The sequence below is a fragment of the Ovis canadensis genome, chromosome 3 (genome assembly GCF_042477335.2).
Source record: "Ovis canadensis isolate MfBH-ARS-UI-01 breed Bighorn chromosome 3, ARS-UI_OviCan_v2, whole genome shotgun sequence".
NCBI lineage: Eukaryota > Metazoa > Chordata > Mammalia > Artiodactyla > Bovidae > Ovis > Ovis canadensis.
Window position 1 is genome coordinate 25,668,721 of NC_091247.1, and position 18,011 is coordinate 25,686,731.

Sequence of the window (18,011 nt, forward strand, 5' to 3'; positions counted from 1 at the left end):
TAAAGAGTGAAACACTATGTATCACAAAAACTACTGTGCAGTTTTATTGTAGGTGATAGCTTTCTGTTTTTCTTTAGGGAAGTTATTTTGTCGGTCTATCCATATGTTTTTTAAAATAGCATTAAAAAGTCAGGATGTATATATTCTCAGTTCCTCAGTTGTGTCCAACTGTGCAGCCCCATGGACTGTATGTAGCCTGCCAGGCTCCTCTATCCATTGGATTTTCCAAGCAAGAACACTGGGGTGGATTGCCATTTCCTAAACATAATTATTTTACATAATGTCTTCCTTCTGTAAGGATTAATACCCTTAGGTTTTTAAAATAAAGACATTTTACCACACAAAAAAATTACTATCATTATTCTTTATGAATTCAAGTGAGTATAAATTCATTTTTCCAATTCCTGCCTCTTTTCATCTTCTAATGTCCTCTTCTGAACACTTTTCCTTCCAGTTTCCTAAATGCGCCCATGTCTTCAGTTCCAGCCTTTTGGGCTCATATGTTTTATACAGAGCATGTCCGGTAAATAATATTACAATGAGCTGAGATCTGCTATATTACTGGCAATTTGCACTTTTACTGCCATTCTCAGGTTTCAGTTTGTCTATGTCACAAATAAAGTGGATGGAAATATTAAATTAATTTACTAAGTATTAAATCAGTTGTGAACACCTGAAAATCGTCCTTAGTTTTATTTTGTGAGGCGAAAGTAAAGCTACTTCAGAAAAGAATGTTATTTGCAACTGAGGAAGGGAAAAATGGCTTCTCAGGGGTTTCCAGGCAAGTGAGGGTTTCACCAGGTCCTTCAGACAAAAAATAAACAATCCTCTCCTTAAAGAACCTTTCTCCCTCCCTTCCCCCAGCCCCGATTTACACAGCCCCTCCCCAAACCTCCTGGCTTCTCAGGTGGCGCTAATGGTAAAGAATTCGCCTGCTAATGCAGGAGACTTCAGAGATGGGGGTTCGATCCCCGGGTCGGGGATATCCCCTGGAGGAGGGCAGGGCAACACACTCCAGCATTCTTGCCTAGAGAATCCCCATGGGCAGAGAAACCTGGCGGGCTACAGTCCATGGGGTCGCAAAGAGTCCCACAAGACTGAAGCGACTTAGCACGCAGCACTTCCCAAACCTCCAGGATGTGAAAGCTGACACCGCGATCCGCAGTGTCAGGGACTTGGCTTCAGGTAATAGGGCAACTGCTATGGCTGATGGCATTCTCCGCTCATCATGGCCCAGCATCCCAGTCCCTCTGTCCCAGAGCCGCGCATCTCTGTTCTCTTGTGATCACAAATGTAAATGACCGAAGAAGGAAGGAAACACAGGGCTCCCGCGTTTAGTGTTTTTACCACACTCCTTTTTTGAGAGTTAACTCTACCATCCTATAGAAATGAATTGCTTTTTGTAATTTAAATGATAATATTCCTTCGATGTTTTCAGAATCATCTTTCCTATGTGACTACATGTGACTTAGTGTTACATATATAAAAGGCATCACACAAAACATTTTAACAACAAACACTAAAAAGATAAAGGTGCACAATAACTGAGGATTAAAAAATATATCGCCAAACAACGCCTCAGTGCAAACAACCAACAAAATCTGCTTGCCCCATGAGACAAAGCAGCTTCACAAAAGCGCACGCTTCTAAATCAAATCTCCCCTACAAGAGAACACGGTTTAAAGTCTCAGTGTTCACTTTACCCGACACACAAGTTGCCAGTAAGTCATCTAAAACCTAACACAGCCACGAAAGAGACCTCCAGGGGAAATGAATAGGTACATCTCTCCGAAGAAATGGCATCATGACCCCTTCGGCTGATGCAGATTGCAGTGCGGAGACTGCTCTCGAGAGAGAAATCAGAGAGCACAGCGTAAAATGCTTGAGTAGAGAAATGGACAAAAGACGAGGAATAACTTTGAAAGCTTTTGGATGTTGTGTCCCTGGCCAACAAAAGCGACTTATCTGGAAGTGACTTTTGCCCCCACCCCATCCGGAGAAAGAATAGACCGGGCGAGCCTCGCTGCGCAGTGCGCATTGCGTCCCCGGAGCGCAGGGCTGGCGCCCGCCAGATCCACAACCTGCTCGGCTGCCGCAGCGCGCCGGGGCAGCGCTCCCTGCTCCGCGCTAATCCACGCTCCGGGTTTCCGCGGTCTCCGCCGCCGCGCGGAAGAGCCCCGCGGGGAGGGCGCTACGGCAAGGCTAGTTCAGGGAGTCCCGGGAGCGCTCCTCTGCTCTGTGCCGCCTTTCCAGGGCTTCCCGCCCAGCGGAGCGCGTTCCTGAGTTCTGGGCTGGCCAGGTTGGCTTTGAGCTTGAGGCAGCGGCTTAGGTGTCACCACCTGGGGCCCTCACCCACCACTGGCCTTCCAAAACCAGAGACTTGAGTTTCTCTTGATCTTTGCTTAAGTAGCCTCAAGGTCTTCCAAGCTGGGCGCCCCCTACTAGCAGTCAGGAGTAGGCACCCTCCTAGCAATGGAGATTTGTCTATCTCCAGCTCTTTTGCCCAAAGAGATACTCTTAGTGTCCTCAGATCAGAAAGGTTAACTGCAGGTTAAAAAAAAAAAAAAGTTGCTGTACCGCCAAGTGAATCAGCTTCCTGGATGTGATAAGGTGTTTGAAGGCACTTTGCAAGTTGTAAAATTCTCTGCTTAAAAAGAAAGTCCATCAACACTGGGTAACAAAGAGTATCTTTGTTACCCCATGGACTGTAGCCCGCCAGGCTTCTCTGTCCATGGAATCTTGCCAGCAGGAGTACTGCAATGGGTTGCCATTTCCTCCTCCCGGGGATCTTCCCCACCCAGGGATCACACCTGCATCTGTTGCAATGGCAGGTGGGTTCTTTACTACTGAGCCATTTAGGAAGCCCCCATCTTCACTGCCCCTGCAGAATGTCCCTCTTTTGAAAACTCCCATCTGAATGAAAACCTCAAGAGGGATTTTGTTCGCTGCCTTTACCACCAAGGCATTGAAAAATGCCTCAAGTCAGTGGGCAGGTGGTCAATGAATAATTGTTGAATAAGCAAAAGTACCAGAGAAGGCAATGGCAACCCACTCCTGTACTTTTGCTTGGAAAATCCCATGGAGGGAGGAGCCTGGTAGGCTGCAATCCATGGGGTCTCTAGGAGTCGGACACAATTGAGCAACTTCACTTTCACTTTTCACTTTCATGCATTGGAAAAGGAAATGGCAATCCACTCCAGTATTATCGCCTAGAGAATCCCAGGGACAGGGGAGCCTGGTGGGCTGCCATCTATGGGGTTGCACAGAGTTGGACACGACTGAAGCGACTTAGTAGCAGCAGCAACAGCAGCAAGCAAAAGTACAAACAACACACTTTAGGAAATTAATTGGGTTGAGAACATTTGAGACTTCACCTTGCATGTCTGGTAGAGAAACGACCAAACATTTACTGGGCACTACTCCTTGCCAAGCCTTCTAGGCTTTGGCTAGGACAGTCAGGATCCGGGGAGGGCTGGCAAATGTACGTGTCCTTCAAAGACACAAAAGGGGGCTTTATAAAATGGCTTAGTCCAATCCCTCAACCCTGGATTCCCATGAGGGCTCACTGACTGCCCTTCACTGCCCACCACAACCCCACCCAAATCATATTCAATAAAATGTATTTAGTGCACAAAGAAGGCACTTATTGGTAAATGCTGGTTGATGATTAGCATGATTGGCCCAAGGTCACCCAGGATCAGGATGAGAGCTTCAGCAGCCCCTCCCTTCAACACACAGCTTCTCCAAGGCCATTGGGGACCACGACCATCTGAGTAGAAGGCTTTTAGAATGCCTGGCTCCCAGTGCTCTCAGTATAAGACCCGCGGAAGAAATGGCCCACGCAAAGTGCCAACCATAAGGGTTTTCTTCAGAGTGAGCCATGGAGACAAGCTCACAGCTTGCTGGGCACGTTTCCTTCGGAGCAAGAGATTTCTGCAGTTTTCTCCTTCACCTTACAAGCCTGACAAAGAGTGGGCCGGGGGCCCTCCAGGCCTGAGGGTGGCGGGAAGCAGGCTCCACGTGTCCCACTTCTGGCCTCAGCCTTCACCACCAGACTTGGCTGGTTAAACGCGGGGGCGTGGTGAGGCCAACTCGCTCAGCCAGTCCAGGTGAAGGGCTGCGCCAGTGGCCAGGCTCCCTTTTCCTATCTACTTTCCTTCCGAGTTTCTGCTAAAATCTGGAGACACGGAATCCACTCGCGGCAACTCCGAGCCTCTCCAACTGAGCATGCGCCAATGCCTGGCTGCTTTTGGTCACCGGCCCCAGCTCCCTCTGAGCTGGGCTGCGGAGCCAGAGGAGGAGGGAGGAGGGAGGCGGGAGGAGGGGAAAGGGGAGGGGGTGCCTGGAGAGGCGGCGGCTCGCGCGCCTGCGCATCCTGCTCCAGGGACCCTAGGTTTTCTATGGGATTCCCAATCTGCAGCAGAGACCTACCGGAGCGTGTTGCGGCGGCGACTGGGCTTGCAAGGCGCGATCCAGGAGGGATTTAAGCAGCCCAGAGCTCCACTGGAAAAAAAAAAAAAAGAGAGAGCAAGAGAACCATACCCAGAGACGGCTTAACCGTTCATCCGAATTAAATATATATACATACATTTATTTATAGAGAACTGTTGAGTTTTATCATTTTCGTTAAGTGACCGTGAGCAGCGCTATAACTGTAAGTGGAAAATACAATCTTCGTTGCATTTGTGCATGTGTAGTGCAGCCAATTGTCTGGGAGACGCTTTGGTTATTGTCACCTACTTGGCTTTGCATAGATACGTCTAAATGCATGGTGTGACAATAGCTTTGGTTAATGCTAAACGTATACTGTTAGCCCATGGGGGACCTTTTGGAATAATGAGGGGTGGGGGGAGGGGGAGTGTTTACAGGCGGCGTGTTTGGGGAATTGCCTTAGGCTAGATTTAAGACAGGTGAAACTGAGGTGCTTTTTAAGTGTGTCTATATATAGGCAGATTTCCTTACACAGATTTAAGTAGCTAATGGACCGATTGTGAAGTTTTCCGGTTGCTGATAAAACTATTGAGCGGTTGCAGTCAAGTACCAACCTGTCATCCGTGGGGCTGGTGCACCATCTTTCTCACCGTGGAAGAGGAGCGAACGTGTTTGTTAAGTAAAACTGAGTGGACGAGATGATGTGGAGACCAAGATTGGTTTCCAAAGTGGGATGTTTAGAACCACAGGGCTAGGCGCAAAATCAGCTCATTTCTCTGTTAGTGTTTAGAAATGAGAAGATAATTTTTCGGTTTTGATTTTCCGTCACGATGGTGAATGGGCAGAAAAAGGAAAGATGTTCAACCACCCGGTCAGCCCGGTCTATTTTGAACAGAGTATGAGACTCAGAGCCTTTGAATGGAGACTGACAGATCCAAACTAGTTACCTGCCTTTGCATGCTGTATTTGCATTCCAGAATGCAGGGTTGAAAAAATAAAAAACCAAATGTTTTACCTTTGATAGTGTTTCTTTAAAGGAGAACAGGTCGTTCTGTGTTTTGAGTTAAAATGGATTGTTCCTTGCCCAGATACTGAAGAAGGGTCTTTGCAAGGTCAAACCCTCTGTGGAAATCAGGGGGTCTGGGGAACTGGGGAAGGGTGCAGGAAATGGTGATGCTCTCTGTGGGTGCTCAGCACTGCAAGGAGATGCCAGAGTGAGAATACATTTTTCTAGAGTTGCCCTCCTGTCCATATTTTGGAGATCAAAATGAAGTGGAAATGCTAGTGGGTGTAGAAAAAAAGTGTATACTATCTGTCACATCTCACTTGGAGACAAGAGGACCCAGGGAAACTGTATTTCTACATATTGAATTTTTCAATTTAAAGGAATTTCACATTGAAAAAATTAAAAATGAAACTCTTGAGAAGACACATTTTTTTCCTTACTACCGTTTAAACTGGCTATTGTTGTCTTTGGTGGAGGTGGCCGGGTGGGGGGGGGGGCGCGGAGGGGGTGGTTGTGGTATAGAGGGGTCCTGCATCATTGAACACCCCACTCTTGAGCACAGGCTTATTAAGCTTCCGTGTTTAACCCCAGAAATTGCTGCTCTGAAGCAGGCTGGCAGAATGGCATGAGGCAGGCAGACAGGAGAGAGCATGGCCAGTGTGCTGAATTTCCACAGAAAAAGCAGATCCAGTTTCTATGATGAAATGAAATACATTTTACTCGAAATAGGACAAGCCATTTTAGACTCTTGACCCTTTAGTCAGTTCAACTATTTGGAACCCTTCAAAGGAATCTACATTTTTTTTAAAGTGGATGAAATTTGAAGTAGAAAATTCTAGAATATCCTCTCCTTGGAAACCTAAAGTGTAAATCATACTGCCTTCTCGGTCCCTCCTTTCTTTACTCCAGGGCAGAAGGACCAGTCGTTTGTCCTAACTGAGCCATACTCCTTGTCATCAGTGAAAGTTGGAACAGCTTTCTGAATGGTGCAGGTGCAACACTGCATTGATAAATGAGTGGAGGAGAAAGAAGGGGGAAACCTGGTGTGAAAGCTCATAGATGTTTTCTCCCAGATACCCTGGTTCATAAGGCTGAGTTACAGAGAATCGCATCGGGCAGAGACCTTTGAAAACATCTAGTCCAAATCCCTTGTTTTATAGATGAGAAAATTGAGGCCCAGGGCCATGAAGCCAGGGGAAAGTCAATTAACTTTGAGTCTATGGAATAAAGAATTAAAGAGTAATGTTGAGGGAAAATGTTCCTTTCTCTCTGCACTTATAGCATCCTCAGTGACATCGCTGAGGTCTTAAAATAAATAATTGCCTGCTCCCAGCACATCTTTCAAGAGAGTCCCGCAGGTTCCTTTTTACACTGCTGCACCTCTCTTTGCCTCTCTTTTTTGGTAAGGCCTCTATCTCTTTTTTCTGTTGCCCCTCACTTCTAATATACCCACTTCATTAGATGTTTAGTCTGGCCTTCCTGGCATCTCAGTCAGTTCCTTTGGAATCCTTCGAGTTTTTGGAGAGAACTGACAAACCAATTGGAATCTTCAGCTCCCGTTTGAAAACTGTCCAGGCCCATCGCCAACCCCTCTCTGCTCTGTTCCCCCAGAACCTTTCAGGGAATCCAGCCTCCTGAGACACTGCAGGCATCTCCCCTTCTGGTCTACCTGTCTCACCTCCTTCAGCTCTGCTGCAGCTGCAGGCACTGGGACCTAGCAGAGTGAGGAAGTTGCAGTGTCAACGCACAGCAGGCGCTGCCAGCTCGCCTCTGGCTCCTAGAAGGCAGAACCCAAATCCAAGATGCCTAGCTGTCTCCAGCCTTCATGGAAATCCACCAGGCAAAGCCACCTGCAGAGAGAGGGACTGAAGGCTGGGCGGGAAGACTGAAGGAAGACACCTGACTGTTCCTTCCTGAAGAAGGCGCTATAGAGGAGAGCAGAGCAGCTTTTTAAAGCCTTCAGCGCTTTTAAAGCGCAGTCTTGCTGGACAGGGACTGCAAAGCAGGCAATAATAATACCTGCCTAATTTGCCCTCTTCTTTCCTTCTTTTTAAATCTCTTTTCCACTCATTTGCTTTCTCTATTTCTCCCTCATATTCTCCCTTCCATACAAATTTCTTGAGTATCTGTGCCATGAAGCTCTAGGCCTTTTAAAGATAATTCAGTCACCCCTGTCCCTTCTCCCCAGGCACTCAGGAACTATCACAAATGTCCCCTTTGGGGAAATGCCAGGAATTCTTACCTGAAAAAGCTGAGAAGTTGGGGGAGGCTTGAGAAAGACAAAGTCTGAGACTCTTCCTCATTTGAGAGATAAGCTAAATACACTTGGCAAGTGTTGAAGCTCAGAAAGCAAAGTAGTGTGTTTCTCAACACATTTCCCAATTAACAGTTTAACTTAACCATTTCCCTCATGGTAAACTTTTGCTGAGTTGGGGTGAGCTCTGTCTTGGAGAGAGTCTGTCCCTCACACATCCTCTTGGGTCAACTGTCACCTGGCCTTGCTATTCTGTTCTGAAAACAGGCATGTCCAATCTATTCTATACACCACATACCTTTTACAGAGGTCAGAGACTTGTAGCTACTAAAGATGCTTTGCTTTGCTGTGGTGTGAATCTCATTCTGTAAAAAGACAGCATGATTAGAAATGTCCTGAGCAAGCTATAGATTTTTCTATGTCTTTTTTTCAAGCAAACATCCAGTTCTCTTTATTGGGATGTAAATAAATCTCGTAGCACTACAAGTCATATGAGAGGTTTACAGTGGTCCTTAGTACTCTATGTAGGAGGGTTTTAAATAAGACAGCTATCGATAATTAAAAGCGGATTAGTTCAATCAAGTTACAGTATCATCCTTCAGATTAAAGTGCTCTGACATTAACTAATGTGGCAGCAAACAGGATCCTGAGAAGGAATCCCAGTGCCAATCGTCTTGCCTCTTAACTTTGAAACAAGAACGAACACAGTTCGTGTAATAACCGTTCTCTCCTCAAGCCCTGCCCACCCCCTTGGCCTGTGACATTCTCTCCTGAGGAGAGATGTCGGGATTTGATGAGATTCTGTCTCAACTGGGACAAAGAAAAATGAGTAATATGGAAAACATTCTAATATCGGGTTACTAACAAATTAAAGTAAACAGATTACCTGACGACTCTGTTTAGTTGCTGATTCATGCCCGACTCTTTGTGACCCTGTGGACTGTACCCACCAGGACCCTCTGTCCATGGGATTCTGTAGGCAAGAATACTGGAGTGGGTAGGTTTTCTATTTGGGTTGCATGTATATATGGATTCCAAACCTTGCTGAGGAGCTCCCTGTGGAATTTCATAGAATGACAGTATAATATCAATATCAAATGCATGGTTTCCTAGTTTGCAAGAGCAAACTATGTTTAATGTCATTCCAAAGGTCTTTTTCTTTGTGTTGAGTGATTTTTATGTTTCTACAATTAGCAATTATTTAGGAAGATAGAAAGGCTCTTCTCATAGAGGTGATCACATGCCGTTGATCTAAGGTTGAAATTGACAATGTCCATCTCAGTTGCATTATTAGATGTAAATATATTAATTTTCTAAAGTATCAAATGGCACAGAAATAAGTGAACAAATGGTTGATATTTCTACCATGTTGGTGGTTAATTCAGATAATTTATAGAGTATGTGAACTAGATGGGATCCAAATAAGTTACCTAATCCATCCCTTCAATACATAAAACATTGTAGTATAGTAAGGAACATTTTCCTGGAGGAGGGAATGGCAAACCACTCCAGTATTCTTGCCTAGAGAATCCCATGGACAGAGGAGCCTGGCAGGCTACGGTTCATAGGGTCACAAGGAGTCAGACACAACTGAAGCGACTGAGCAAGGAACATTTTATCTTAAAGACATATCTGCAATGTGAAAACACATTTCACAAGAGCAGAGATTTTAATGATCTTTTTCATATTTCCACAAAATCTGTACAATGTCCTTTATAATAGATACTCTGTAGTATTTCTCAATTAACTATTCTAATAAGAATCAGTTACATATACCTTGTTAATTATGTCAAGAAATTAAATCATGTGTACTAAAAGCATGGCTTCCCTCATAGCTCATTTGGTAAATCATCTGCCTGCAATGTAGGAGACCCGGGTTTGATTCCTGGGTTGGGAAGATCCCCTGGAGAAGGAAATGGCAACACACTCCAGGATTCTTGCCTAGAGAATCCCATGGACACAGGAGCCTGACAAGCTACAGTCCACGGGATTGCAAAAGTTGGACACGACTTAGTGACTAAGCCACCACCACCACTAAAAGCATGCACAAAATTAGAATTGCTTTAAGTATCTTTATGTTACTAAAAGGAAAATCTAAACTAAAAGTTATTTTATAATTTATTTTCAATAAAGGGCATAAAAGCACTATGCTAATACCTTTAAGCATGCTTTTTAATGTACTTACAGAGTATACTCCCTTTTATCTCTTCATAGGTAAAAAATGTAAATTATTTTACGTATTTACAAGAATTGATATCAATATGTCAAAAAGGGAATATAAACCTACACGGTAGTAGATATGTATACCACGTATTTAAATCATGATTCTCTTGAGCTATGGAATTATTTTAATGTGTTCACACTGTGAAGGGACCATAACACTGGATTTCTCATTTACAGTTTGTTTCTAAAGATAGCTTATGCTCTCTTACGTGAATCAAAATAATTTGAGTTGCTTCCAGCTTCATTCATTGAGAACTCCACAAATGGAATCTTAGGGGTGCTTTAGAAACTACTTAATGAATGAAATAGATATGCAATAGAAAATTACTGAGGAATCCTCAAAGAGGTTTGACATCTTAATAACAAGGTTCTATGAATACATTAAAGATGCTCTATACCCTTATCAGCTAACTTAAAGCATGCAAGTCGGGTAATTTGTGGTAATTCTTTTGTTTCACTCTAGATTTCTCCATTGCCTTCCTAAACTGCATTTCTAACACAGATGACCTGCTGTGTAGCCATCAATTGTTTTTTTTAAAAAGAGAGTGCACTGTATTTCTAACCATTTGTTGGATTATTTTCAGGTGAATAACATATATCCTTTTGTTCTAAATTACACTTAAGATTTGGAATATTCTCATTCACCAGCAACCTTCAAGCTCACTACATCTAATGCAATAATTGCAGAACTTTTTACAGAAAATAAGACTCTCAAAAAGGGTTCACTTTTATGAAACATTGCTCATAAAAGGCAACATGTTAACAAATTAGCTAAATTTACTTGCAATTTTTATATATCTATAGAATGAATATGACTTTTGTTTATTCTTATTCATATAAGGACTTTTCTAAGAAATATGTCCCTTTAAATGTATTTTTTTTTTCTCTTTTCTTTGGATCTTATTTATTATCTCTCAGGCTCTGAAAGACTGTGAACTTTTGAAGAGCTGAATGTAAATAGATTTTTTGCAAATTATTAACGTGTTCAATGTGCTTTGCAGCCTTGGTAAATTTTTTCCAGTGCGAACAACTAGATCCTAATATTTCTGCTGTTTCATAGTTTAGAATGTTTATTGCAATTGAAAGCTTCTCAGAATAGTAGATTTTGATGCTGCTAGAGTCTCGTGTTTTACATTTTGCCTTAGCTTTACTAACTTGTGATTAGTGTATTTATTTTTGACTTATTGAAACCCAGTCTTAAATTATGAGTGAAATTTTCCATTGGAGGCCCATTAAGCATTATCAATAAAGTTGACATGCTTATTAATATAATATCTTATTTTTAATGTGTGGAATAGTGCTGTACAGGTTTGATTTTCAATTAGCAACTTCTGTTCTGGAGTTTTTTGGCTTTTGATGTTATGAGCTAACGAAAGACTATCAATTTTGTTTATTCCAGAAGTTCAAGTGTTTCTGAAATTTATGCATAAGGTGCATGGTATATGCTTTCTTGTTCGTATGTGAAATTTTATGAAAACTAAAAAAGAAATTGTGAAATAAGTTTAAATTCTAAACAAAATTGTTAGTTTTTCTTTTCAGTGTTTATAAAGATACTTATTCCTCAGAGTGAGATGAAAATCATCCATGCAATCTTCTGCCATTTTTAATTAGTAAATGGAAAAATTCCTCAATTCTCACCGTTTCAATTGGCTCAAAAGAAGTTATGAAAGTGTAAAATGAGTTTTCAAGCTAGATACACTTAGATAAAAATCCCTAATTCTGCAGTTTATTAGTTCTATAACCTTGAATATATTGTTTAACCTTTCAAGCTCAGTTTCCATTTAAAATTGGATTCTTGAACAGAAATAGAAGACTATGTATTAAAGAATAAATATAATGCCTCATTATTGAAAATGTGCAATTAATGATAGTCATTATCATTACTGTCATTTCTTTTATCAGAAATTAATGGTTCATAAACCACTTTAGTCTCTGAGTTATGGTAATCCCACTCATAATAGAATCTCTGAATAAGAAAACTATGACCAATGAACAGTTAACAGTGCTTAACCTACCTTGTAAAAAAAAAATCCATTAAGTAAGTGTGCCAAGCACTGTGTAGTCACTGGAATCAACATTAAATAAGTTACAATCTCAGCCTTCAAGGAATTTATGCCTACTGAGGAAGGTAAGCACAGTTGAGTAAGTCAAGTGAAACAAAAATATGGTATAGATGCATAAAGGAAAAAATTTGTAGAAGAAATGCCTCCACTGAGACCTTATTCTCATTCTTATTTCTTTCATTCTTTCCTTAAATGCATCTCCTTTCATTATACTGTTTCTTTGCCATTGTTTTCCTACCATGAAATACCAACATATAACTGGACACAACAGAATATGGAACCAAGAAGATATTTTTAAGCTTGTTTCCTTATTGAATACATTTTAAGGTCATCTATTAATTATTTTCCAATGTAGCTAAATAATGTGGCCCTTGTCTCCCACCCAAGCCTCCAGAGAGTCATTGAAACTCAGTGAAAAAAGAGTCTTGCCTTTGGTTTAAATATTATACAATGATACTTCTATCCTTTAATACCTTCCCCAAAAGAGCTTTCTATCTGATACTCTTTGTGCTAAATGCTAAGTTGCTTCAGTCCTGTCTGACTCTTTGCAACACTGTAGCCCGCCAGGCTCCTCTGTCCATGGGGATTCTCCAGGCAAGAATACTAGAGTGGGTTGCCATGCCCTCCTCCAGGGGATCTTCCTGACCCAGGGATCGAATCTGTGTCTGCCACACTGGCAGGCGGATTCTTTACTACTGAACCTCCAGGGAGGCCCACACACGTGTGTGTGTGTGTGTGTGTGTGTGTGTGTGTAACTCACCCAGTCATGTCCGAGTCTTTGTGACCCCATGGACTGTAGCCTGCCAGGGAAGCCCACACATACACATATACATAAATCCAAAATGGCCTTAACTATCTTCAGCTCTTCTAAGAGCTTTTTCACTTCTCCTCAGCTTTTTCCTCCATTCTCCCTCTATTTCCTGCCCCACTTACTAGGAAAACTCAAGTGTATTTCTTATCTGGAGATAAAGAGATATCTTTTTCTCCTTTTGAAGTCTGTAACAAAGTTGCACCTAAATTCTGAGGCTCTTTTCTATAGGAGGGAGTATTGTATGATTCACAAAATTAGGTAGGAGTTTTGATTCCAATTAATTTGGGGGCTTTTTTTTCTCATTTTTGAAATGGGGTCATATATCTACCTTGATACTAATATGTGTGTGTGTGTGTATGTCTGTGTATGTGTGTGTATCTCACATGTATATGTATACCAGAACACACCTGCCACTGCAGGAGACATAGGAGACACGGGTTCAGTCCCTGGGTTGGGAAGATTTCTTGGAGGAGGGCACGGCAACCCAGTCCAGTATTCTTGCCTGGAGAATCCCATGGACAGAGGAGCCCGGGAGACTACAGACCATAGGGTCACAAAGAGTTGGACATGACTGGTGAGTGCACCCACGCACACCATTTAAAAGAAGGTCAGTTCCGTTCAGTCGCTCAGTCATGTCTGACTCTTTGCGACCCCATGAATCGCAGCACGCCAGGCCTCCTTGTCCATCACCATCTCCTGGAGTTCACCCAAACTCATGTCCATCAAGTCGGTGATGCCATCCAGCCATCTCATCCTCTGTCGTCCCCTTCTCCTCCTGCTCCCAATCCCTCCCAGCATCAGGGTCTTTTGCAATGAGTCAACTCTTCTCATTAGGTGGCCAAAGTACTGGAGTCTCAGCTTTAGCATCAGTCCTTCCAATGAATACCCAGGACTGATCTCCTTTAGGATGGACTGGTTGGATCTCCTTGCAGTCCAAGGGACTCTCAAGAGTCTTCTCCAACATCACAGTTCAAAAGCATCACTTCTTCGGCTCTCAGCTTTCTTCACAGTCCAACTCTCACATCCATACATGAACACTGGAAAAACCATAGCCTTCACTAGATGGACCTTTTTTGGCAGAGTAATATCTCTGCTTTTCAATATGCAATCTAGGGTTGTCATAACTTTCCTTCCAAGGAGTAAGCGTCTTTTAATTTCATGGCTGCAGTCACCATCTGTGGTGATTTTGGAGCCCCAGAGTATAAAGTCTGACACTGTTTCCATCCAACTATCTCATCCTCTGTCGTCTCCTTCTCCTCCTGCCCTCAATCTTTGCCTGCATCGGTGTCTTTTCCAAGGAGTCAGTGCTTTGCATCAGGTGGCCAAAGTATTGGAGCTTCAGCATCAGTCCTTCCTATGAATATTCAGGATTGATTTCCTTTAGGATTGACTAGTTTAATGTCCTTGCAGTCCAAGGGACTCTCAAGAGTCTTTTCCAACACGACAGTTCTAAAGCATCAATTCTTCAGCACTTAGCTTTCTTTATGGTCCAGCTCTCACATCCATACATGACTACTGGAAAAACCATAGCTTTGACTAGATGGACCTTTGTTGGCAAAGTAATGTCTCTGCTTTTTAATATGCTGTCTAGGTTTGTCATAGATTTTCTTCCAAGGAGCAAGTGCCTTTTAATTTCATGGCTGCAGTCATCATCTGCAGTGATTTTGGAGCCCAAGAAAACAAAGTCTGTCACTGTTTCCATTGATTTATAATGCTCTTCGTAAATCTTGTCAGAGGATATCTGCCAACCTTTAATTATCTTTCAACCTTCATACTCTCCCTCCCCTACCTTTTCCTCCAAGGTGCCTTGAGTGTGTTTTAAACATTCTAATGACATCCTTACTTCACTTCTTTGTTTCAGTTCTAGCACTATCACTTCTATATTTTTGGTCCAACTAATGTCCATCAAATAACATCAAATAAATGGCAGAAAGGGAGCCCTCAGTGGAGTACATAATACCTATTGCAGAGCATGTTCATGCCAGGGTTGGCCTCTCAGAGCCTTCGTTTGTTGAGCATTTGTAGAAGTGTATACTGATGTAAGTTAGCAAGGAGCTGAGAACAGCTCTCAAAGTGTGGGTGAGGGAGAGGTGCGCCTACATACAGATACATAAATACATACATACTTACATGCATGATAGTCACACAATAAGCTCGGTATGTTGTCATAGGTTGTTTTACAGTTTAAGGAAAAGATTCAAGAGCAAATAACTTTATAATAAATCAGCACTTTTGAGATGGCATTAAAAGGAAGGCCTTGTTGAAAGTCTTCTCATCCTAGGTAAAGTGACAGATTTGACAGTGAAGGAGGTTTTAAGGCTTCCCAGGTGGTGCGATGGTAAAGAAACTGCCTGCCTATGCAGATACGGTTCTGCTATATGCGGTCTGCCGGTGCAGATAGGAGATGCGGGTCATTCCCTGGGTCAGGAAGAACCCCTGGAGTGGGAAATGGCAACCCATTCCTGGGAAGTCCCAAGAACAGAGGAGTCTGGAGGGCTACAGTCTATGTGATCCAAATAGCCACAACCAAGCCCTCGCACATTAAGGACATTTTAGACTTTACTTGTTTAAAGAAATATTTCCAAAATACTAATAGTTATTTCCCCTTGAACAGTCTTGTGGAAACCCTTTTCGACATAGATAATATTTCCAACATCCCTGTCTTAAATTGTTTTCAGTGCATATTTTCTTATTAATAGTAAGTCTGAGTGGTCCTGTTGTGAAGACCCAGCATATGTTTTGTTTGCTTAACCGTATGTTTCCAAACCTTTTTGCACAGGCAGGTTTTCTTAAAATGCGCTTGTTAACCATCTCATTGTGGTTCTGAAGAACCCAATTGGAAAACAAGGACAAAAACTGAACTATGTAGTGAAAGGTACTTTAGGACAAGGAGCCATTAATTGTGTCTTTTAGGTATCAAAGTTGTGTTTTAGGTATCATAAGTACAAAGTCTTGCAAGAGTTACTTTACTTTTCTGAGTTTTAGTTTTGTCATTTAAAAATAAATACGAGATTTTCTTCCTTCCCTTTTCTGGTTAGGAGTTTATTGTGAGATTGAAATGACTTTTGAACATACGCTATAAACTGGATAGGGCCAAGTAAGGGTAAGAGACTTATGATCATTATTCAACTTTAGAATTTTAGTTTATCTCTTATTTTAAAAAGATAAATTAAGAATCAGAGTACTGATCTGGGGCAAATTATTGCAATGACATTATATCTACTAAAAGAAGTCCTCTGCCCCCTATCCTCTCCTACCTCAGTTCCTAGTATGAAATGGCAAACATATGGTAACTATAACTAGGTTTTCACACAGTAAAATTGAAAAGGTGATTTTAAAATAAAATAAATCTGGAGGGGAAAATCAAATTATTTAAAATTGTAGGCACATCAACTTCTGGTTTTTTTCCTCAGGATTTCTCATATAATTGAGCCCACAGTGTTTCTCAGTGGAGCAAGCATGTTCCAATTTTCAGAGGCGCTCTTATGGAAAGAGAGGCAAGCGTGGCCATGCCCAAGTGTTTGTTCCAGCAGACAAGCTTTGGCAATAAGACTTTTATCCCAATGGAATAAACAGGTCTGTGAGAGTCACTGGGCCTTACATTCGTGAATGCAGCATATAGAACTGAACAATGCAAGGATGGGGGAAAATGACTGAAGAAGCAAGAGACCCATATATGTCTGTGTCCAAAGAGAATCCTTTTCGAACAAGGTCTGTGCCTCTCAGTGCAGGCCAGCAGGAGCAATGTCTTCCCCTCGGGGACAATGGGAGTCATTTCTCATGAGTTTCCACAACCCTGGTTATCAAAATCTGATCCTTTCCTCGGAATCCTCCCCTAGTCGTCTTAGCCAAGAGTTTTCTCTCAGGCTTCTTACCACATCTGAACTCATAGTTCCTTGCGTATGTGCCAATTCTCCTAGGAAACTGGAAGTTCCTTGAAAGGAAATCTGTCTGATAAATTTTTAGGTCCCCTCCAGAGAGGTGTGCCACTGGAGGGCAGTTGAATAGGGGTGGTAGCATGTCAAGTGTTTGTTGCCCCCTTAATAAGTCATAAAGAGTGGCAATCACCAGTCAGGCACTATTAAAGAATTCGCAAACACTTAAGGTTATGAGAAGCAGCATTTGGGCGTCTGACTCACAAAGGGTGTTGATGGCTAGGTTACACACTCCCTGTAAGAGTAAGACTGCCCATTTCCTAAATAACCTCCTTTTCTTGGCCCCTCCCTGGAGCAGCAGAGCAAACAGTGAAAGAGGAAAGCAAGCAGAATAAAGAACAGATTACAATCTCCTCTCTTCTGCTTACTTCAAAATTGAGCTGAGAAAGGAGAGACTAGGTTGGACATATAGTGGAAATTTACAGTTAAATTAGACTGAGCTTTTTAATACCTACTATAATACCTACTTTTCTGATACCTGGAAGTTACTTGGAAAGATACAGATCTGCCCAATATATCATCCTAGAATGGGAAAGGGAGGCACAGTTAGAGCATATTTGAGGAAGAGATGAGAAAATAAAGCTGTGTAACCAACCCATTTGACAAACTGGTTAGAAAAGAAACAATATAAAATGGCATATGATTCATCCATAAAGCAAGAGGTATAGGCCAGAATTGCTGGTGTAGGTGTTAGAAAGAAGAAACTGGTGTGAACTTGAGTGACAGAACAAAATGGTCTGGATCCAGATCACCAATGGTACAGGAGAAACTGGAAAAAATGACTTCCAAAGAGGCGCTCTGTAGACATCTAAGTACACAGAGCACTGGTATCATTCATCTTTGGCTCATAACCAAGATCAGATTCATCTGAATATTGGAAGTTATCTCTAAGCTAATTTCAGGAGAGCAAGGAAATGAAAGCAAAGATCATTTATACTTGGTAATAACATTCAATAGTAATGGTGTAAAGAATTTAAAGTGTATATGACAGTGTTTGGGCTATTTACACATTACTTCATTGAATCCACATTACAGGTCTGCAAGGTAAGCTTCATTTTATGACCAAGAAACTGTGTCTCAGAAAGTAATTTTTTCAAGGTCACACATTTACTAAGTGATAAAGGTGTTATTTAAACCAAGGGCTCTCTCTATCTATCTTTTTGTAGTTGTTTAGTTGCTAAGTTTTGTCCAGTCTTCGCAACCTCATGGACTGTAGCCTGCCAAGTTCCTCTGTCCATGGGATTTCCAAGGCAAGAATACTGAAGTGGGTTACCATTTCCTGCTTCAG

At 42.2% G+C, this 18,011-nt stretch overlaps 1 protein-coding gene across 1 annotated transcript in view; it reads left to right on the forward strand.

Annotated features, from left to right (window-relative positions):
* The first annotated feature begins 4,234 nt into the window (after positions 1 to 4,234).
* Positions 4,235 to 18,011, forward strand: part of VSNL1 (visinin like 1) — a 126,434-nt gene continuing 112,657 nt past the window's right edge. The window contains exon 1 of the mRNA XM_069580235.1: positions 4,235 to 4,654. The gene's annotated coding sequence lies outside the window, so the exon portion shown is untranslated. The remainder of the gene's footprint in view (positions 4,655 to 18,011) is intronic.